The sequence below is a fragment of the Bombina bombina genome, chromosome 4, assembly GCF_027579735.1.
Source record: "Bombina bombina isolate aBomBom1 chromosome 4, aBomBom1.pri, whole genome shotgun sequence".
In the NCBI taxonomy this organism is placed as follows: Eukaryota; Metazoa; Chordata; class Amphibia; order Anura; family Bombinatoridae; genus Bombina; species Bombina bombina.
Genome location: NC_069502.1, coordinates 647105027 through 647127704, shown reverse-complemented (window position 1 = coordinate 647127704; position 22678 = coordinate 647105027).

Sequence of the window (22678 nt, the reverse complement as noted above, 5' to 3'; positions counted from 1 at the left end):
TTCATAAGAAATTTCTGTCACTAGCTTACTGTGTAGCATCTTGTGTTATGTTCTATCAAGTGTGAAGATGAGTCATATTGAGCAGAACAAACCTCTAATGTGTGACATTGAACCATAGTCATGCTAGAGGATCCCTTTCTGAGTATTTTCATTTTAAGTAATGTGTAAACTAAATACTAGTTTAGAAAATGTATGCCATATGATGTATTTGTGTACAATTCATGCCAGCAACAGTCCAGACATTTATACTTACCAGCTGATGTCCTCTTTAAAAACCAGGTGGCAAAGACTCGCTACAGGACCCAATGGCCAGAGCATCACCTATATTAATAAATGAAACACATTTTTAGCATTTGATGAACAATCCTAACATGTTTGCACAATTCTCTACTTGTCATTTCCCTAGAGTTCACATCTATTGATAATACTCCAGTCTAACTTCTATTCTTTACCGTCTAAAGTTGCGGTTGATGATGTTTGCTCTGACATTGAGCCCCTCGTCCCGGAATGGCCCCTCTAGAACAGGATCATCCTCCTCATCTCTGAGGAGGTTTCTGTCCGGCCGGACGGCCTGCAGCATCCCAGCCCGCTGTGCAATATTATGCAGGACGCTACAGGCTACAACGATCTTAGCCACCTTCTTTGGGTTGTACTGGAGGGCTCCTCCCGACCTGTCCAGGCACCTGAACCTCATCTTCAGGAGCCCGAACATCCGTTCAACCACCGCCCTGGTTCTCTTATGAGTCCTATTGTAGTGCTCCTCAGACACATCAGTCGGGCTACGCAAGGGGGTAATGAGCCAAGGCCGGCTCATGTACCCAGAATCACCTATAAATTATGAACAGAACATAATTCCAACAGAATCCTCAAAATAGTATTTGTAGTACAATAAAAAGTTTTGTACACGATAATCCATTAACAAATGTTTATTTTAACTTTAAAATATCTAGTTCAATATTATTCTCTATCTTCCCATTTCAGCTAAGACATGCTACATATGCGTATTTCTCCTAAATCAAGCCTTGTGTAAAATGCTAACTACATGGTTACATTACATTCTCTATCTGAGCATTTAAGGTAAGACATGCTACATATCTGCATTGAACTAAAAGACATTTGCGGAAAGAGACAATGACATGGTTAAATTGCATTAGCTAATATCTTCCCATTTCAGCTAAGACATGCTACATATGCGTATTTCTCCTAAATCAAGCCTTGTGTAAAATGCTAACTACATGGTTACATTACATTCTCTATCTGAGCATTTAAGGTAAGACATGCTACATATCTGCATTGAACTAAAAGACATTTGCGGAAAGAGACAATGACATGGTTAAATTGCATTAGCTAATATCTTCCCATTTCAGCTAAGACATGCTACATATGCGTATTTCTCCTAAATCAAGCCTTGTGTAAAATGCTAACTACATGGTTACATTACATTCTCTATCTGAGCATTTAAGGTAAGACATGCTACATATCTGCATTGAACTAAAAGACATTTACGGAAAGAGACAATGACATGGTTAAATTGCATTAGCTAATATCTTCCCATTTCAGCTAAGACATGCTACATATGCATATTTCTCCTAAATCAAGCCTTGTGTAAAATGCTAACTACATGGTTACATTACATTCTCTATCTGAGCATTTAAGGTAAGACATGCTACATATCTGCATTGAACTAAAAGACATTTGCGGAAAGAGACAATGACATGGTTAAATTGCATTAGCTAATATCTTCCCATTTCAGCTAAGACATGCTACATATGCGTATTTCTCCTAAATCAAGCCTTGTGTAAAATGCTAACTACATGGTTACATTACATTCTCTATCTGAGCATTTAAGGTAAGACATGCTACATATCTGCATTAAACTAAAAGACATTTGCGGAAAGAGACAATGACATGGTTAAATTGCATTAGCTAATATCTTCCCATTTCAGCTAAGACATGCTACATATGCGTATTTCTCCTAAATCAAGCCTTGTGTAAAATGCTAACTACATGGTTACATTACATTCTCTATCTGAGCATTTAAGGTAAGACATGTTACATATCTGCATTGAACTAAAAGTAGACATTAGCGGGGGGAAAATATATGGTTAAATTGCATCCTATAGCTGAACATTACGCTAACATTTTAAAACTACAGTGGCAATTGTCAAAATAATTAACCATGATGTGCACAAATACTCACCAACGAGATAACCAGGGGGCATTTGTCTTTCCTCAAACTGTCTCCACAGGGACGACAGAGAGAGGATGCGGGCATCATGACAAGCTCCTCCAAAATTCGCACACACATGCATAATCCTCATCTGTGCGTCACAAACATACTGCACGTTGAGGCTATGAAAATGTTTGTGATTTCTGATTGGAGCACGCAGCGCAATGTGGGTACAATCTATGGCTCCCAAGACATTGGGCATTTGAGCAATATCAAAGAATTCCCGCTTCAGGCGCCTCCAATCACCATCATTCTGTGGGAATCCTATGTATTGCTTACTGATACGTACCATGGCGTCCAGAAAGTTATCAAACACCCCAGAGAATGTACCTTGAGCCAGGCCATGCATGTACAGTTCTCCGGATTGAAAATTCCCGGAGGCCAGGACGTATAGACAGCTTAGCATCTTACTAATGGCGGGAACAGCAGTCCTTATTCTTATACGTGGCTCCAAATGAGGTTTAAGAAGATCGTAAAGGCCAATGAGCTGTTCGCGATCGAGCCGATACTTATCAAAAACCTCAAAGTCGCTCATGTTTTCCAAGGTGGGTCTCACCCTGTAGACACGAGGACCTCGAACCAGATGACCCCTTCGTCTCAGTCTGAGCCGCCGAGGCTGCCTGATTCGACCAACAGCTAGTTCGTCAATAGCAGCACCAGCAGCGTCTACCATGTCATCGTCATCCATCTTTCAAAACAGCGTAACAAGGTAAGCACTTGATCTGATGTGGATCACAAGTGATGCATTGGCCATGTTGTTTGGGGGATTTATAGTACAATTAGTCCAATGGTAGTGAGTTTGTAATGATTGCTAATTGTATTCACCTGTTTGTATGTGAGCGGCGCGAATGCTTTCACAGTGGGCGTTTATTTGTTGTTTGCTGAAATGTTATTTTTAAACAATGAATCTCAATGTGAAAGTGTCAAATATCACACATACAGTGCATGTTTGTAATGTTTGTTCATATGCGTAATCAATATTTCTTAAACGCGATCTTATAGTAACAAGCACACGTCCAGGATAACATGAATGAAAGTGCATAGTTGTGTATAATGTGCATCGAATGTGATCGATCAATGTTGCTGCAATATTGTTTGTAAACGATAAAGTAACAGCTGCCATCTGTAGGATTGTATATATAAGTGATTGCCGAGCTGTCAATATTGTATGCGTCCCTTTAAAATCGCACTAATGCTGAATAACTTCCGGCTGTCATCTGTAGTATTGTATATATAAGTGATTTCCGAGCTGTCAATATTGTACGCGTCCCTTTAAAATCGCAATAATAATTCCGAACTTCCCGTCTGCCATCTGTAGTATTGTATATATAAGTGATTGCCGAGCTGTCAATATTGTATGTGTCCCTTTCAAATCGCAATAATACTGAATAACTTCCGGCTGTCATCTGTAGTATTGTATATATAAGTGATTGCCGAGATGTCAATATTGTATGCGTCCCTTTCAAATCGCACTAATACTGAATAACTTCCGGCTGTCATCTGTAGTATTGTGTATATATAAGTGATTGCCGAGCAGTCAATATTGTATGCGTCCCTTTCAAATCGCACTAATACTGAATAACTTCCGGCTGTCATCTGTAGTATTGTATATATAAGTGATTGCCGAGATGTCAATATTGTATGCGTCCCTTTCAAATCGCACTAATACTGAATAACTTCCGGCTGTCATCTGTAGTATTGTATATATAAGTGATTGCCGAGATGTCAATATTGTATGCGTCCCATTCAAATGGCACTAATACTGAAGAACTTCCGGCTGTCATCTGTAGTATTATATATATAAGTGATTTGCAATCTGACAATATTTATTAATTGTCCCATTGAAATCGCCTTAATAATGCTGTTCCAAACTGTTGTTTACGTATATGTTATATTGTAGTATTGAGTGTTAAAGTGCCGAAAGGGGCGGTACAGTGGTGAATCTGTGATGTGTATAGTTGAATCTTCTAATGACGTCATGATATTATTAACCTGCCTATGTAGTTCTGAAATCCTCATTGTGTTGTTGTATTGTGCTACATTGTTATTGTGTGCTGAATAAAATCTAAATGTGTGCTTTGTGGTTGTGTGATGGGTGATGCGTGTTATGTACATGTACGTATATATTGTGATTGTGTCCCACATATGCTGACTTCTATATAGCGGTCTGGCATTGTTGTTCCTTCCCATAAAGTGACATCTGTAATCTGGTGTACTGATGTTCTTGTTGTACGTAATTCCTAATGGTTTCTGGTGATGGAATCATGATGTTAAAAGTACAGTAAAATCCATATGTTCTGTTTTGTGATTCCTAGAGAGAATGTAATGTGTTTTTCCCCCATCATTTGAATGCACATGTATGAGTGAATGTTAAAAGTAATGTATGTGCATCCATGACTGATCATGTGTTAAGCCTATGTAGATATGCTGTTGCTGCAAGCATATGAGTTGAATAACTGAAATGCAATAATAAAGGTAAATGAGAATTGTTTCCCATTGTGTAGTGTTTGTGAATCCTGAAAAGTTGACATTATTTTTGTGTCCGTTTAAATGTAATATTTTTAAAACAAAAATGTTGTTACTAGTGATGTTGATTTGTAGTTGATGTAATATAAAATTCTGAAAGAATTTAATGGTGTTGTGAATATTCAAACAGTAAAATCCATAAATCCACCATAGGGAAATAGTCATTTCTTGATCTATTTATCATAGCTGGGTCTAACGCATGAAATCATGTCTTTTCTAGCGCTGGTATTTGGAGTTTTTCTGTCTACGCTATTTGCGTGTGTTAGGGAAATGAGGGTTTCGCGTGCACGAGCATGTCTTCCCAATAGAAGTCAATGGAGGCTCTAAAATTTGTTCTTGTTTTTTTTCTAAGACTGGTTTTCCTCGTAAAGTGAATGACGTCATGAGCTTTTGTGAAAAAGTAACTAAATCGTGTTCTTTTTGTAATAAATAAATATTTTGTGTATGTCATGTGGTGTATATTGTTTGTATGCATCGATGAGTGTATGTTTGTGATAATGTTATTAGTTAGATGTAGGTATATGAGGGTCTTTTCCCGTGTGTCAATGTAAGTCAATGGGAAAATGGATTTGTGTTGTTTTTTTTTCTAACACCCGAGATCTCGCAACTTTAATCCTTTGTATTTTTATGAAAAAATATTAAATATGAAAAATAAACATAGTGTAGTGTTTGTATGACTGTAAGTGTAGTTTGTGTAATATTTTTTATTTGATTCGTAGATCTTTTTTTTGTCGGTATATGTTTACTACTGGGTCTGAAGTGTCGGTAGAAATGTGAGCGTTAGGTTTTTTTTGAGTGTTGGTAACTGAACTCTAAATACCGGAGTCCGTAAGAAACCCGCGTTAGGAGCCTCTAACACTGGTTTTCACGGCTAACGCCGAACTCCAAATCTAGGCCTAAGTAAACATATTAACCCCTAAACCGCCGTACAACCACATCACCAATACTAACTAAACCTATTAACCCCTAAACCCCCCACATCACAACAACCTAAATTAAACTATATTAACCCCTAAACCTAACCCCCCTATCTTTAACATAATTAAAATAGACCTAAATTAAAGTTACAATTATTAACTACCTATTTTAAAATAAATACAAACTTACCTGTGAAATAAAAATAAAACCTAAGCTAGCTACAATATAACTATTTACTAACTACCTAGTTAAAATAAATACAAATTAATCTAATCTATAATAAACTATCAAGGAGTCCTGAAGAAGCCCCTGTTGTTTGGAGCAATATGGGGGTGAAACGTGCATAGGCAAGCTCCTAAGTATGTCGCACGATCTGGCTTCCAAGCATCTATACCATTTGGTATCCTAAACAAAAAACGCACTTTGGTGAGAGCTGCATCAAGGGTAACTTAACCCGGTATTACAAAGCACAACCTGCAATTGGAACCACCTGGAGAAAGTGGAGAGAGAGTGAGAAGGTTTACTTCTAATTGCATTATTCTGTGGAGAAAGTTCACCCGAGTGTGAATGAAATGCGTTCAGAAGATTACCACAGCATGGAAGCAAGTCTAAACTGAAATACATTGCTTCTTACGATGCAAAGCCTTTTACCTTTAACTGACAGCCGCAAGTATCAGAGGTTACCGGGTCTGGGTGAGAAAGTCGGGACCAATAAGAAATGAACATTACTATCCTAATCTGACTCTCACAGTGGGGACCTGAACGAAGCGGCAAAGTAAAGACTTATTACGCGCATTTTGTATGCACATTTCTTGTAAGTGTGCATTTTTAAGCTTTTTTATGTGACTTTATTCAAAATAAATACAGTGAATCGTGGATGCGCTTGTTTTTTTCTTTCTACAGAGAGTGAGAAGGAGTCCTATTCCGGTCCTAGAGGTGATGTGACATCTGACCCCTGTGTGAGGGAGAGCTGATGGAAACATAAAGACAAAGACACCTCTTGAGGGATATTAAACGGTAACGGAGTGCTGAGCAGGCATATTTGGACTACCTCCTAACCTCTGTTTGGGATCCTGCTTACTATCAGCTATGTGTGAACCTCTGATGACATCAGGCCCAGAGCGGGCGGTTAGCGATGACTAAGCACTTGGCAATAAAGTCAGAAGGAGTGAAAATCATTCAAGCGACAACCCTTACATATAAGCTGCTTCACTAACCAGCGTAGGAGATGGTAAAAGGAACTTTCCTTTATCTTTTTGGTTTTGGTTGCGAGTCAAGTGAATAACGAGAGCAGCCTTTGCTGCTTGTGCCTGCGTCTGCCGGTCTGTCTCTCACTACAGAGTGACATATTAACTGTTACATTTAGCAACATTCTTGTGACTGATTTAATCCATTATCCTTCTTGTTGACTTTGGGATACTATTTACATAAAGTCTTATTCCTAATGAACTTGATATGTATTCTATGTTGCCTTTAGACACATCGTTTTAAGTGTCTAGGATATCCATTGTTGTGATGAATATCTTTGGTTAAGATTAACTCTGTATATCTAGTACTAGGATACGAGTTCACATTATTTGGTAATGGCTGGCCAGTTTTGTACGCATATGTGTTATTTTTAATGTATGTATTTGTATATAGGATTTTTCTCACTCACATTGCAATTGTCCTTTGGAGTATGTTTGTATCTTTAATAAATTGAATACATTTTTTGATAAAAGAGTGCTGATTTCCCTTGCTTTTTAGGATTTGTCGAAATTCTGTACCACTTCTCCCTTTTTTGTACTATATATTAAGATTTTTTAAGGGTCTGCACCATTATATGCGTCTGCATTAAACTTTAACTGTGTATAACCTCACAAGTTAATAATAGTCATCTCTCCCGCCATGATCATTTTTTTATAAATACAAACTTACCTGTGAAATAAAACCTAAGCTTACACTAATAAAACCTAACATTACTAAAAATAAAAAAACCTTAGATTACTAAAAAATTAAAACTACAATTAGAAAAATAATAAACACTAAAATTACAAAACAATTAAAAAGCTACCATTACAAAAAATAACAAACGAAATTATCCAAAACAATAAAAATTATTCCTATTCTAATTCCCTGTTTTTTTTTGTTTTTTTTTTAAAAAACCACCCCAAAATAAAAAAAACCCTAATCTATAATAAACTAGCAAGGGCCCTTAAAAGGGCCTTTTATAGGGCATTGCCCTAAAGTTAACAGCTCTTTTACAAAAGTAAAATAAAAACAAACACCCTGTCCCTTTACTGTCCCTTTAAGAATAATATTTTGCTTCTTTTGATTGAACATCTGAAGAGTGGACAAATATAAAATGCAACATTTTTGTGAAGTTGCTAATGCAAAGATCCTTGCTTCTGGCATGATATTTCATGTGCTCAGATTCTAGAAAACCCAATTTCTTGGTGATTTTCTTAAAAAGCTTCTTCCGTGTCAAACTTCTGTTGGCTTAGGAAGTCTGCCTCCCATTCCTATATATCTAGAACAAGCTTTAAATGTTCATGTTTAATTTCCATTTTCCTATATGTGATATTTTAAGTCAACATCCATATTATTAATTGGATAACTCAATATGACCATTCTATTGTTGGTGTAAATCAGTTAATATTCCACTTATGCATTTTATTTATCACCATACATCTTAGATTCTTGTCCATAGATTTAAAGCCCACATTGTCATTCATTCTACAACAGCTACAGTATAGCAAGTCATGAAATTTATTAGTTTATGAGGATTTGGGTATACGTGTAAAAAGTGCAACATAATTGTATGGGAATTTAAAGGCACCATACTTTTATTGATCTCTATTTAAATACTTTGATGCATATACTATAGGACTTAATTAATTATTACTACAAACAAGCTTTAATATATCATGGGTTTTAACTGATTGCTCACTGCTTTAAAAGCATTAATATCTATTAGCTATTTCCTTCTAGGTAGTAATATTGCAAGTTATGCAGTTGAAATGGTTTTCATGGTCTAGGCCTCTGTATGGAAAGGTGACATATAATTGGATGGGCATTTAAATGCATATACACTTTCATCTAAACTCTGTTTAACCTCAGTCTCTCCTCAGTCACCAATTTAAAAGATGTTACTCTAAATATGACATCTTTGTGTCCTTGGTTATATATCGTTTATCTGTTTAATCCAATCTAATATTTGATAAAAAAACCTTAGATTACTAAAAAATTAAAACTACAATTAGAAAAATAATAAACACTAAAATTACAAAACAATTAAAAAACTACCATTACAAAAAATAACAAACGAAATTATCCAAAACAATAAAAATTATTCCTATAGAGTGCTGATTTTGCATCTGACTTACTGACATCAAGGGGAGACCGGAGACCAGGTTGGAATCACAAAGAAAATCGCCATCTTGCCTTCCTCCGGCCCAAGTCAAAGTGAGCACTGTTCCTGCCTGTGCAGACCACAAGGTGCACAGAACAAGATAGGATTCCATGTTGAATACTCCTTGAGAATGGAGGAGGATCTGTACTCAAAGGTACAAGCTTTATTTGAGGACCATGAGAGGCGGATACTCCGCAGATTTGATCGCATCCTAGCGATAGTAGAAGACTTGCGTGACGCGAGGGGGAACAACGAGCCTGATGCAGTGAGTGAGGTTACCGCTGCTATGCAGCCTGTCATACTACTTGAGGTGGGACAAGCCTCCGCACTGATAAGTAAGCCTACAAATGAATCTTTGCAAGCCGGCAATACGGAGGAACATATTGAAGAGGCCTGGGGGTCAGTAGCTCTGGAGGAGCGAAAACTACCGACATTTGCGAACAGGGGCAGTGTGTATGGTGAGATCTGGAGGTCACTGTCCTTTTATGTCTTTAAAACCTACTCAGATAAAAATGGATATGGTAAGGTTTGTGACCCTTCCTCCCCCTTACAACTGGATTTCACTGCTGCTTTTGTGGGACTGCAATGTGTGAGAGCTGGTGTGGGCTGAATGTCTTTACTGCAGCTGTAGGAATATAGAGTGTGTTACCCCTATGGCAACCGCCAGACCTAGCAAGATGCCTTTGCCCTGTCACTATTGCGCACCATTGTACTGTCTGTTTTTTTTGTTTTTGTTTTTTGGGTATACGTGTAAAAAGTGCAACATAATTGTATGGGAATTTAAAGGCACCATACTTTTATTGATCTCTATTTAAATACTTTGATGCATATACTATAGGACTTAATTAATTATTACTACAAACAAGCTTTAATATATCATGGGTTTTAACTGATTGCTCACTGCTTTAAAAGCATTAATATCTATTAGCTATTTCCTTCTAGGTAGTAATATTGCAAGTTATGCAGTTGAAATGGTTTTCATGGTCTAGGCCTCTGTATGGAAAGGTGACATATAATTGGATGGGCATTTAAATGCATATACACTTTCATCTAAACTCTGTTTAACCTCAGTCTCTCCTCAGTCACCAATTTAAAAGATGTTACTCTAAATATGACATCTTTGTGTCCTTGGTTATATATCGTTTATCTGTTTAATCCAATCTAATATTTGAAGGTGAACTGAGCATCCAAGTTGTCAAAGCTGACTGTGCAAAATTATAAACATTGTCTTCTACACTAGCTTGCATCTTTTTTGATTACCTATGTCCTTGACACACAATGAAACTCAACAGATATGTGTTGGTTATAATGACGTGGCTTATATATATGGTCTATATGTTGGGGAAGTTATATTGGTGTACTAAAATGGTACATGGTCCATATGCTTAATATAATGACATACTGTATATGAAAATGGTTCTCAATCTAGAATTAAAACTTAGTAGGTAAATCTCCATGGCCTTATTGTGTATAGCTGAAAGTATAGAATAGAGAATGGGGATGTGAGAGAAACCAAGTATATTAAGAGAATTAAAAAAGGTGAGGTTAAATGATTTTTCAACATATGAGCAACACCAGAACAAATAGTGATGGAAGCTAAATAGTAAATCCCAGAATCACAGAAAAGGTGGTTGATTTATGAAATAAACTTACTATAGAGGCAGTATGGACAATACCTGTAGGGAATTTTAATAATACATGGCATATGCATAAAGGTATATTATCCTTTAATTAACCTCTTAAGACTTCTATGGGGATTTAATTTGTAATTGAGTGGTCTCGCCACCAGCAGCAGTTCACTATTTCCAGTGGCCAGCAGGAAGTGACGCCACTTGCGGCAGGACCCGATCTTTTATACCCAAGAAAACCTTAAAGGGACACTGTACCCAAATTTTTTCTTTTGTGATTCAGATAGAGCATGCAATTTTAAGCAACTTTCTAATTTACTCCTATTATCAAATTTTTTTCATTCTCTTGGTATCTTTATTTGAAATGCACAAATCTAAGTTTAGATGCCGGCCCATTTTTGGTGAACAACCTGGGTTGTCCTTGCTGATTGGTGGATAAATTCATCCACCAATAAAAAAAGTGCTGTCCAGAGTACTGAAACCCAAAAAAGCTTAGATGCCTTCTTTTTCAAATAAAGATAGCAAGAGAATGAAGAAAAATTGATAATAGGAGCAAATTAGAAAGTTGCTTAAAATTGCATGCTATTTCTGAATTTCAAAAGAAAAATTTGGGTTCAGTGTCCCTTTAATAACCAGCGACGTTCAGGGTAACATTGTGGTCATTAAGGGGTAAAGCTTAATTTTTAAAAATAAATATAGGTAGACTTGAGAGGCCGTTGGTTCTTATCTGATATCAAAATATATGTTTTTTGAAGCTAATCATACAAGAATTAAATTCTTTGACTGTTTGAAAACAGAATTAAATTTGGCCAATACAAATTTCTATGCTTTTCTGCAAATTCGCCACTGGTTACAAAGACCCATGGTATCATTAGTGTCATATTTAAATCAAGCATGGTCCATCCATCTATAAAAAAAGTTTTACTGTTTATCAGAAAAATGTTTAAGCATTTCTGTTTAGGATTTTATTAATGTTTTGTATTAGCTAAATGGTCAAATTTTTTTGTTAAAAAACAAAATTATATACAGTATATATATATATATATATATATATATATATATATATATATATATATATATATATATATATATATATTAGGAATATATTGATTATATTTGTTGTTTTATTAATTATGCTAATTTAATGAACAATTATCTAAGGAGAGCTAGTTCTGAGTGTCTGGATTTTTTTATGTTTTTGAGCTGTTAAAATTCTTTTGACAAACATGCTGATTCCATTGTATTTTTGCTTATCCTATATAATAAAAGGCCAAGTGTGTTTGTCCAAAGCTGTCATGCGCAGTAGAGACTGCGTGCGAGGAAAAACACACCTGGCCTTTCAACTGACCTGGCGTCGTGTGGTGGAGTGGGCGTGGCCGGGCGGATACAGAGTGGGCATGGGCGGGTGCGACGTGGATGTGGCTGGGTGGGTGCGATGTGGGCGTGGCCGGATGGGTGCAATGTGGACGTGAACGGGCGTTGCGTGGGCAGGGTCGGTGTGACACGGGCAGGGCCGGGCGGGGCCAGATGCCGGGCGGCTGCAGAGAGACAAAGAGCAGAAGAGGGTGGATAGAGAGAGCAGAAGAGGGGGATAGAGAGAGAGGGAGAGAGAGACAGCAAAAGAGAGAGGGGGAGAGAGACAGCAAAAGAGAGGGGAGAGAGAGACAGCAAAAGAGAGGGGAGAGAGAGACAGCAAAAAAGAGGGGAGAGAGAGACAGCAAAAGAGTGGGGGGAGAGAGACAGCAAAAGAGAGGGGGGAGAGAGACAGCAAATGAGAGGGGGAGAGATACAGCGAAAGAGAGGGGGGAGAGAGACAGCAAAAGAGAGGAGGGAGAAAGACAGCAAAAGAGAGGGGGGAGAGAGACAGCAAAAGAGAGGGGGAGAGAGACAGCAAAAGAGAGGGGGGAGAGAGACAGCAAAAGAGAGGGGGAGAAAGCACAAAAGAGAAGGGGGAGAGAGAGAGCAAATGAGAGAGGGGAGAGAGACAGCAGAAGAGAGGGGGAGAGAGACAGCAAAAGAGAGGGGGAGAGAGACAGCAAAAGAGAGGGGGGAAAGAGCACAAAAGAGAGGGGGAGAGTGCACAAAAGAGAGGGGGGAGAGTGCACAAAAAAGAGGGGGGAGAGTGAATAAAAGAAAGGGGGAGAGTGCAAAAGAGAGGGGGAGAGAGCGCAAAAGAGAGGGGGGAGAGAGCGCAAAAGAGAGGGGGGAGAGAGTGCAAAAGAGGGGGGAAAAAGCACAAAAGAGAGGGGGAGAGAGCATAAAAGAGAGGGAAGAGAGAGCAAAAAAGAGGGAGAGAGACAGTAAAAGAGAGGAGAGAGAAAGCAAAAGAAAGGAGAGAGAGCAAACGAGAGGGGGGAAGAGAGAGAGCAAAAGAGAGGGAGAGGGACAGCAAAAGAGGGGGAGAGAGAGAGAGCAAAAAGAGGGAGAGAGACAGCAAAAGAGGGGGAGAGAGAGCAAAAGAGAGTAGGGAGAGAGCGCAAAAGAGAGGAGGAGAGAGCACAAAAGAGAGGGGGAGAGAGCATAAAAGAGAGGGAAGAGAGAGCAAAAAAGAGGGAGAGAGAGCAAATGAGAGGAGAGAGAGAGCAAATGAAAGGAGAGAGAGCAAACGAGAGGGGGAAGAGAGAGAGCAAAAGAGAGGAAGAGAGACAGCAAAAGAGGGGGAGAGAGAGAGCAAAAAGAGGAAGAGAGACAGCAAAAGAGGGGGAGAAAGAGCAAAAGAGAGGGGGGAGAGAGAGCAAAAGAGAGGGGGGAGAGAGAGAGCAAAAGAGAGGGGGACGAGAGAGCAAAAGAGAGGGGGGAGAGAGAGAGCAAAACAGAGGGAGGAGAGAGAGCAAAAGAGAGGGGGAGAAAGCAAAAGAGAGGGGGAGAGAGAGCAAAAGAGAAATGGGGGGGAGAGAGAGAGAGTGTAAAAGAGAGGGGGGGGAGAGAGTAAAAGAGAGGGGAGAGAGAGCAAAAGAGAGGGGAGAAAAAGAGAGCAAAAGAGAGGGGAGAAAGAGAGAGCAAAAGAGAGGGGGGATAGAGAGAAAGCAAGGGGTGGGACCGCTGCACTGCAAAAAATGGCACATCGGGGGGCGGAGCCGACAGCAAGCATGGCTGGTCACATTTTTCCAGAGCTCCAACTGATATCACCTTAGCATTGAAATAAGATGCAGCTTAGCTATGAAATTGGACTCAATAAAACTGGGGCTTTATGTTTATTTCCTCCCCAATAACCAGAGAGTGCTGATTTTGCATCTGACTTACTGACATCAAGGGGAGACCGGAGACCAGGTTGGAATCACAAAGAAAATCGCCATCTTGCCTTCCTCCGGCCCAAGTCAAAGTGAGCACTGTTCCTGCCTGTGCAGACCACAAGGTGCACAGAACAAGATAGGATTCCATGTTGAATACTCCTTGAGAATGGAGGAGGATCTGTACTCAAAGGTACAAGCTTTATTTGAGGACCATGAGAGGCGGATACTCCGCAGATTTGATCGCATCCTAGCGATAGTAGAAGACTTGCGTGACGCGAGGGGGAACAACGAGCCTGATGCAGTGAGTGAGGTTACCGCTGCTATGCAGCCTGTCATACTACTTGAGGTGGGACAAGCCTCCGCACTGATAAGTAAGCCTACAAATGAATCTTTGCAAGCCGGCAATACGGAGGAACATATTGAAGAGGCCTGGGGGTCAGTAGCTCTGGAGGAGCGAAAACTACCGACATTTGCGAACAGGGGCAGTGTGTATGGTGAGATCTGGAGGTCACTGTCCTTTTATGTCTTTAAAACCTACTCAGATAAAAATGGATATGGTAAGGTTTGTGACCCTTCCTCCCCCTTACAACTGGATTTCACTGCTGCTTTTGTGGGACTGCAATGTGTGAGAGCTGGTGTGGGCTGAATGTCTTTACTGCAGCTGTAGGAATATAGAGTGTGTTACCCCTATGGCAACCGCCAGACCTAGCAAGATGCCTTTGCCCTGTCACTATTGCGCACCATTGTACTGTCTGTTTTTTTTTTATATATACATATCTAATGACACATTTTTGTTGTGGTGGTGGTTGCTAAGGGCTCACACTGCTATCAAATTTGCTGATGCCTGCAGTTCAGTTCACAGACTTATTTAATAATTCTACTATACCTGTGGCTGCAAAGTCTACACTTATGAAGATCGTTATCGGAGACTGTGTGGATTTTGGGACTGGGACCGTGTGCAGGACTGTGGGACTTACGTGTAATAATTTTTGCGTTAAGTGCTTGGTTAACTAATTATAGCACTGTTTCTTCATGGGTTCAATAATGTTTCCTACCTTTTTTATTTTTCTTACCTTGCTATATGCTTTATGTTATAAGTTATCTGTTGCTATGTGTATTATGAAGTCCTTGGGCTGATTCAGTATTGCAGCTTTTACACTGGGTAATATGATTACGACATAATCTAGATCACAGCTAAATCTATGAACAGAAGGGTCAGTCTAGTGTTTCAGTCACATCCTCATCTCTGGATTGCTTTGCGGTAGAACTTCACTTATAAATGGTATATTTGTGTCATTGTACTACTAACTCCCAGTATGTTGTACTCCCAGCTTGCCTCTTATGATCTTCTAAAGTGTGTAACCTGAGCGCTGGAAAGAGGGATGCTTTTATAGCAAATAATCTAGCAATGTTGAACTACCTAGTTAATTATGCCATGTGCACAGATCACCATTAAACCTAATGACCTTGGTGCCCTATTAAATGTCTATTTGTGATCCCTTCTCCATATATACCCTGGAGAAAGTCTCTATCTCTATTGTGGTCCCCTCCCGAGACTATACACTGGCGAGGAGGAGAGTATATACATCTAGATATAGCTTAAGATCCATTGCTTGCTCATCATGAAGAACTTTGTTTACATTCTAGGCTTCGCCCCCCCTCCCTAACCACCCTTTCCCCCTCCTTTCCATCCTTCCCCCCCTCCCTTTCCACTCTCTCCCTCCTCCCTTTCCACCCTTCCCTCCTCCCTTTCCATCCCCCCCCTCCCTTTCCATCCTTCCCCCTCCCTTTCCATCCTTCCCTCCTCTCTTTCCATCCTTCCCCCCTCTCTTTCCATCCTCCTTTCCCCTTTCCATTCCCTTCCCCCCTTACCATCCTATTCCCCCCCCTTTCCACCTTTTCTCCCTTCTCCATTGCCTCCTCTTCCCTTTCCCTCCCCTCTCTTCCTCCCCTCTCCTTCTTCCCCCTTCTTATCTCCTTCCCCCCTCCTTGCTCTCTTGCCCCCTTTCTCCCTCTCTCCCCTCTCTTCCCCACCCTCTTCCATTCCCCCCTCATAAATGTAAGGTAAGGGATAACTAGCTTATCCTCCATACTCCCTTTTGGCAGAGTTATGCTGTCTCTGCCCTGTTCGTAGAACCAATGTAGTGGTTTCTGTTTATATAAGAGAAAAAATGGTTCTGCGGATTAAAAATGAAGAGATTTATTATGAATTATCCTGAGTTCAATGTCGATAGACTGTTTATCATCATAATTTTAGTATTGATGTTAGCTCATTTGTGCATCATCTATCTGTTCTTCTATGTATGTGTGAAACTGTCTATGCGGTTCTTTATCTCTGACACAGCGTTTGGTACTTGTATCTTTAACGTTCTTATCCATAACTGTAATATCTTCCCTCACTGTTATTATTAGTCTTAGGGACCTACCTGTGGTCCTAGCTGCCATGGGAAGAAGCCTATAAAATGCAGACCTTCTCTAGGTCTGCATTATTTAAAACCCTCTGAGTAGTACTTTTAATACAGGGGTCCAAAAGTGGCCCCAGCAGTATTGGAGGGAAAAATGAGGGTGATATCTGGTTTGCTTTTTGATCTTCACACCTTTGAATATATTTCAATTTGGGTCAGCTATATGAATATTGTGTTATGGGTACTATCTCTGCATATGTTGTTCAATATGTATCTTACCATGTATTATGTGCCATTTGTTTTTATGAGCAAACTGTATTAGTCTTGGAAATTGTTATTCCCTCAATAAAAATACTTAAAGAAAAAAAAAAAAAAAAATGGCACATGTACACGGGCTTTAGGACTAGTTATTAATAAAAAGATTGTGGGCTAGATGACAAGTGGAGTGCTAAAATATTGTGCTGCCACAAACGGGCAAATGCCCCCAATGCCCTCAAAATAGAGGACATTGTAGTTTTTAATAAAAAAAAAAAAGTACCAATTTTTTTTAATTACAAATAACTGCACTAGGCAGTTTTTGGAGTCTAAAGTTGCTGGGAGTGGGGTGTTAGAAATAAATGGCAAAAAATAAGTGCCTTTACTATGCGGTCTATGGGAATTGTGTGTTCCCTAGACCGCAATGTAAATATATATGTATAAACTTATATACATATATATTTATGAGTTAATATATGTATATACACATAATAACACGTAAATATATATGTATATAATCATATACATATATATTTAAAAATGCTGCCCATTGCAGTGCTACTTACCCCCTTCGCTACACAAGGTTCTGATGCCGTCTGTGACGGCATCAGAGTGAGGCTCCCCAGGAGCTTATGAAAGTGCGCTCTTTTGAGCGAAATGCTTCCTAGCGTTCGCATTGCGATTAACTTGTAATACCAGAACTAGGCAGTTTTTGGAGTCTAAAGTTGGTGGGAGTGGGGTGTTAGAAATAAATGGCAAAAAATAAGTGCCTTTACTATGCGGTCTATGGGAACTGTGTGTTCCCCTAGACCGCAATGTAAATATATATGTATAAACTTATATACATATATATTTATGAGTTAATATATGTATATACACATAATAACACGTAAATATATATGTATATAATCATATACATATTTATTTAAAAATGCTGCCCATTGCTGTGCTACTTACCCCCTTCGCTACACAAGGTTCTGATGCCGTCTGTGACGGCATCAGAGTGAGGCTCCCCAGGAGCTTATGAAAGTGCGCTCTTTTGAGCGAAATGCTTCCTAGCGTTCGCATTGCGGTTAACTTGTAATACCAGCACACATTATCGTTCGCTGCTATTACAAAGTGAAGCGCTAATATCTCTTGCTCCACTTGTAATCTAGCTCTGTGTGTGTTTCTACATTTCAATTGTGTTATTGATGTCAGCAAAAGTTGTTTTTTTATCTTGCTGATAATATCAATCTACATATTATTATGGTTGTTATAAAGAATAATAAAAGATTCAAACATATTGAAAAAAATATTTTGCTTTATTGTGTTTCTTTTTAAGGAAAGGTTGTGAAATGTAATTTTTCAAGGGTTACAAATATATCAATGTTTTATAAACCAACTAAGCGCTAGATTACATGACATTGATAAAAATGGGTTTCACACAAAACCTGTAGGTAATATCCCTTGCTCTTGCTACATACAGTCATGGCCAAAATAATAATGCACCACTTCGCCCAGAAAATTGTTGCAATTATAAATGTTTAGGCATTCTCATGTTTATTTATTTTGTTTGTATTGGTATGACACAAAAAAGTGGAGAGAAAAAAATCAAAATCTGACAAATTCCACTTAAAACTCCAAAAATGGATTGGACAAAATTATTAGCACCTTTAATTTAATGTTTGGTAGCACACCCCTTGGAAAAAAATAACTGAAATCAATTGCTTCCTGTAACCATCAATGAGTTTCTTACACCTCTCTACTGGGATTATGGACCACTCTACTTTCGCCAACTGATTCAGGTCTCTCATATTGGAAGGGTTCCCTTTCCCAACTGCTGTTTTGAGCTCTCTCTACATGTGCTCTATGGGATTAAGATAAGGACTCATTGCTGGCAAGTTCAGTACTCTCCAGCACTTTGTCTTAAACCACTTCTGGGTGCTTTTTGACGTGTGCTTTGGGTCATTGTCCTGCTGTAAGACGCATGAACTCTGTCGGAGACTCAACTTTCTGACACCGGGCCCTACATTGCACTACAGAAGTAGTCTTCAGATCTCATAAAGCCAGGCACACAGTCAAGACATCCAGTGCCTGAAGCAGCAAAGCAACCCCAAAACATCAGTGAACCTCCACCATGTTTGACTGTAGGGACTGTATTCTTTTTTTTAAAAGCCTCATTTCTTTTTCTGAAAACAGTAGAATGATGGACTTTAACAAAAAGCTGTAATTTTGTATTGTCTGTCCACAGCACTTCCAAAAGAATTTTGGCTTCCTCAGGTAAATTTTGTCAAACTCCAATCTGTCTTTTTTATGTTTCTGTGTCAGCAATGGGGTCCTCCTGGGTCTCCTATTATAGCATCCCTTTTCATTCAGATGGAGACGTATAGTGCAAGCTGACACATTTGTACCCTGTGTCTGAAGGTCAGCTTGAATTTGTCTGGAAGTTGATTGAGGTTCTTTATCTACCATTCGACCAATCCTTCTTAGCAATCTTTGATACCTTTTTCTCTTTTGTCAACATCCAGGGAAATTAGCAACAGTGCCATGGGCTGTAAATTTCTTGACAATGTTGCACATAGTGGACACAGAAACATTAATATCTATGGACTGGATTTGTAACCTTGAGATTGTCCATAGTTTTGCACAATTTTTGTTCTCAAATCCTCAGACAATTCTTTGCTACTCTTTCTCTTCTCCATGTTCTTTGTGGCACACAGAGACACACAACAGAAAGGTTGAGTCAATCTTTCACCATTTTAACTGGTTGCGGGTGTGATATCTATATTGTCAGTACATGTTAATTGATAGAGGTGAGTTCAATTACAAATTACAGGAACATCACAAACTTGGAATGCAATTATTTCTTACAATTTTGAAAAGGTGCCAATACTTTTGTCTAGTCCACTTTTGGAGTTTTGCGTGGAATGTGTCAGATTTGCCTTTTTTTCTCCCCTTTTTTTGTGTCATACCAATACAAACAAAAGAAATAAACATGAGAATGCCTAAACATTTGTAATTGCAACAATTTTCTGGGCAAAGTGGTGCATTATCTGACAGAAATGCAGTGGTGCCAATATTTTTGACCATGACGGACATGATACACTACACTTTAATAAATCGTATGTGGTAGTGGGTAATTGAAGTGCGCTTAGTGTAGGGTATCAGACACCATAACTAAATAACAGATCCTGGGGGCGTGGCCACGCAGCAGACATGGAAGGTCGCACTTTTGGGAGCTCTCTAAATGTTTTTCTATAAACGCCTAATTATTCCTGAAGTTTTAAGCCAATTTAGCTCTGACATACTTTATAAAGATACCTTAATGTGAGGTGACTCTGAATATGGACACTGGATATACCAAAATCTCAGATGAACTAATCTAGCTCACGGAAAGCGCTACTGAGGCCCTGAAATAGAGCTCGCAACACTCTCCAGACCCGACTGCCCGGGCTAGAGTTGAGATCTTCATTCTACTTTGAACCCGCACTACTCTGAATATGGAGGGAGAATATCTACTGATAAAGGCACTGCTCAGCAGACTGGACCGGCAGATCTCTAATACCTTTCAAAATCTTACACATGTGCTTAGGTCCACCATGGGCGCAGGAGACAACTATGCAGTCAAAATGGTGGAGACAATTGTTAGCTGTACACAGAGTACAGAGTTTCAACTCGCCGCAATTTCATGCCTTCCCATCACTCGTAATTTTGAAAAACAGTTTGCCCGAGACCCAGAGATACTAGAGCAGCAAAATACCTTACTTCTTGAGGATGATTCTACCCCTGATGGATCGGTTCCTGTTACGCAGATCAAGGGAGGCTTGGTGGAGCTTTTGTCATGCGGTAATCAGATCGGTGGGACCGGCCTCCTAATACACATTGATAACAGTTCCTGCATTTGGAGCCACAGTGACCAGATGGAGACTAGGTCAGAGAAGAGTTGTTTTGTTTGCGGATCTAAGAAGGTACGCTATGCTGGCCTATTATACCAGTCAGATTTGATGACCCTAGCCCACGCAACCCCAAACAGTCTGAACCGCTATGATCTGCAGCAGAATAGACTGACCTTGCTCAAGCCCTCGGTGCTATCTTGTGGCTCACGGCATCCAGACCGCTTCTCAGCTTCTGGAGTGGGTTGACTGTCCCATACACGGTGGCATATTGGAACTTTATGGCACTGAAGGCACATCTGTTATTGTTCTTTCCTGATGCTGAGGAATGTCTGTCAGGCCAGCTCCAATCATGTCATTTAGACAAGCCCTATACTATTGTTGTGGTTTAGTTTGCAATACGTTTAAAATCCTTTATGTGTGCCTCAGTTCATCCCCCCTAGTGTTATTTATGCATATACTAGTTTTGCTTTCTGTTATAAAATGTTTCCTCTTTTTAAATTACCTCTATAATACATCAGGTATTATAACACACTGTTTACACGGATATCCAAGCATCCATTTAATAATGGTTTATTTCAGTCACACACCTCACCCTGCATAATTGTGGTTGTACATATTTACACTCATTCAGGTCCAAAAGCCTATTAACCCTTCCCACGCACTTCTTCCACACCATAATAGTCCTATTCTTTGCGCTCATGTTTCTTTATAGGGGTAGTTTAATTACAACACACTAATACCAGGATCCACATGAATAACGCATATTTGTATATCTGATTATTTGCTAGAGCTCCCATATACCCTCCATTCTCTGACTAACCTATGTATTTACATTGAAATTTGCTTTACAGCATATATTTTTGCACCCTCCCACTATTCATATTATAGCTGCTGCGCTACCACATAAAATTAGTTACCAACCTTGCATATGCCATAATAAAGAGCACATGAGTACATCAGAGTAACCTTTTGAGCCATAATCTCCACTCTTCCTCTAAAATTATAATAAGGCCCAAGATATTTCTACACCTGGACTCAATACTAACTATCATATTCCCTGTAAGTCACACACATTGCATCTAGGACATGTCCTCCTTCCCCCTCCAACATCCCTACCTTACGTACGGCTCTCGCCTGTTCCACCCTTGTTCCTAATGTCTCCCATAATCATTATACTTGCTATATAACTATACACTTATAAATTAGTCTTAAGTAGCTACCATCTGACACAACATTATTAATAAAACTGGTCCAAGAGTGACCAGGACAGTAGCTACCTCACATCTCTGTTCTAAAATAAAATGAAGTCTCATTTAAGTTTGTTTAGCTTATCTCTAGTTCTGTTGTTCTTCATTTATGATGTAGACACCTGTTAATAATAAGAATGGTTACCCGTATGCCTTTTTTTGACCAGGCAGACAGTCTGTCTAACCACATCACTAACTAATTGTAATGGAGACTTTTGTAGCTTCTAAGACATCATCATCTGAAAAGTTAATATATATTCACATACTCTACAAGAGACGAACCTGATATTTTTCTATATGTTGTATTATATATGACTGTTTAGCTCTATCTATTTATTTTATGGCTTCAGTAACAAGTCCCTCACCAATCTCTTATTGGCCCAAAAGCTACCACTCCAAATGCTAACCCCCCTCTAATTATAAGCTTAGTAAGGCTCAAGGGAATTGCAATTGTTTTAGGAGGACTTAATTGCAGATAATAATTGGGGGAAAAAAAAAAAAGTGCAAGAAATCATTTTGTTGTAACTCATTAACTCTACGCTTATGCTTAAATGGTTATCTATTAGTAACTTACCACGCCCCCCTCCCCCCATTCTTATTTCGAGCGGCTTTTGCCCGCTGCTTACCCCCCCATAACCACTACTAAGGTCCAAAAGCGGCCTCACAAATGCCAATTTCCCTCCTCACTTTTCATTGGAATTCTCAGGTCCAAAAGTGACCCCTCCTCCGAGTAAATCAGGGAATCCTAACTAATATATAAAAATGAGGTTTCATTCTTAGACATGTGTACTTTTCAATCATCATTTCATACCACCATGTATTATATGAATGAATATTGTAATATTGACCTGTGATATGTATTACTTATTTCTGAAGTTCAAACATGATCAAATATGTTATTCTAGCTTTACCCTCAAAACTGTTTCCCTCATTAGCTATCTAAGTGCTTTTGCGAGTATCTAAAGGG